Source organism: Felis catus, chromosome C1 (assembly GCF_018350175.1).
Source record: "Felis catus isolate Fca126 chromosome C1, F.catus_Fca126_mat1.0, whole genome shotgun sequence".
NCBI classification, from domain to species: domain Eukaryota; kingdom Metazoa; phylum Chordata; class Mammalia; order Carnivora; family Felidae; genus Felis; species Felis catus.
Window position 1 is genome coordinate 86,692,616 of NC_058375.1, and position 1,954 is coordinate 86,694,569.

The window sequence follows — 1,954 nt, forward strand, 5'->3', positions numbered from 1 at the left end:
TTGTGGGAGGGAAAGAAAGGTGGACGTAAAGGCACAAAATACCAGTACTAAGGTCTAGACGGTTGTACGGGTGGGCTATGGGTGGACTGTGAGCTTGGTAGAGGTCCGTGCCTAGGAAACCAATTCTGCACAACCTAGATTGGGTTTCTGGCATCTTGAAAACACATGAGATCAACAACTGACAGAAAAACACTTTCAGAATCTGGACAAAAAAAGTAACTGCTCCAGACTGTCAGCTCTTACCGTTCTTGATGTGCATAAGGCTTACTTATTTCCCTTTGCTCTAACATACTCAGACTCCAAGTGCCTGAACATAATGTGGAGAGTTAAAATAGGAGTGCCTCAATTCCCAAAGTGCCTTACATCTGTCAGTTTAAGAGGAAACCATGGTGTTGCTTTAATGTGTGTGTGAGTGTGTGTGTATGCGCCCGCACACACTTTTATTAAACATATGCTTCCAGCCACATTCCACTTGGCAAGATCACAAGTACATAATAGCTACAAGCTGTAAAGAAAAAAATAAAAGAGAACTTAACCAGTGTTTTTAAAAATAAGATAAATACGACCTCCCCAGCTACTTTAAGCATTCATTTACACATTCTTTGAGTGTGCACACTAGCTTTTCTTCTGTCTCCAAGTCTCTATTTATTCACTCCTGCCCAAAGATGAATATTGCAATTGTACATGGTGCAAACACTGGAAATCTGTGTTTACGTTTGTGTTTCCAACTGAATATGCTAATGGTGTTTAATCAGCAGTGATGTTGCTTTATATCAATGTTTTGTGCCACGTACAGCCTCAGTGATAATGTTGTGATAACCAAAATTTTCCCCACATCAAAACTTGGAGACCATCCCAGTTTTTTTTGAACAGCCATTTGATTTCAAAATATGATGAAATCCTTTAATCGTCTTCAGGATTATTTCGGTGTTTTCAGGAAGCATTCAATATCCCCTTAGTTTCAGTAAGGGGTGGAGGTGGGGCTTGAAACAGATTTGCCCTTGCAGCAGTTCAGAGATTTTGGTATTCCAAACAAGCTCACCAGCTGTCTCAGAGGACCTGCAGGAGGAGGCTCCAAGGTTGGTGATGATGTAGAAGGAAATGGCTGCAGGCTACTTGGAGTGCGATTTGGGATACTCTGTGGTGAAATCCAGCAGCACGCTGGCCAGAGAAACAAGAATCCAGGGGCAGTTGAGTGTGATGGAGGTAGGAAATGACAAGCTTTTAGTCGCGAATTTACAGAACATATTTCTAATCCTCTAATAATCTAGCTAAGGCATGAGAGGGCCTGCACAAGGTTTGATGAGTGTCTGACCCTAGGCAAAGAGCTACTCTGCAGATAAAGTATGTACTCTTTTTTTTTTTTTTTGGCAAATATATTCCCTTATTCAATCTGGGCCACAAAGACAGAAGGTACACAGAGTTTGTTTCTTTTGTATCCTAATGCAAACCAAAAGAACAACAGCAAATTATTTAAGGTCTATCAGTAAATGCAGTTAAGGGTCATACTCTTGAGTCTTAAGACACACACATATCCCTCTCCTCTCAAAAAAAAAAAAAAAAAAAAAAAAAGGAAGAATAGCAACCCCAAATCCCAAACTTCCTTTTATAGAGTAGAAGTATTTCTTATTCTTTGTGTATGTTCAAAGTTGGGACTGCTTTTTTTTTTCCCCCCCTCAGTGAGTCTGTGAGAACCCTGCTGGGCTTTTTTTTTAACAGAAATATGACATACCTTTTAAGGAATACTGTCATCTGGAAAACAACCCACCCTTTGCATTTTAACCTTGTTAAATTGTATCCAGATTCTCTTTAGTGCTGCTTCTCTCACAGGACATAAAACATTTTGGTTCTTAAACACTTATGAGAGGTACACTGCTTGAGATGTACAGATAGCTTTCATTAGCACTAATGGGAGCTATGCTTCTGCAGGAGAGAATAGAGCCCGAAGATTTTA

General features: G+C 40.0%; 1 non-coding gene across 1 annotated transcript; it reads right to left on the reverse strand.

Moving 5' to 3' along the window:
• Window positions 1-1,372: 1,372 nt before the first annotated feature.
• On the reverse strand, window positions 1,373-1,496 carry LOC111562153. The gene has a single exon (XR_002745197.1). It is a non-coding gene; the product is annotated as a small nucleolar RNA SNORA31 (small nucleolar RNA).
• Between the last annotated feature and the right edge of the window lie 458 nt (window positions 1,497-1,954).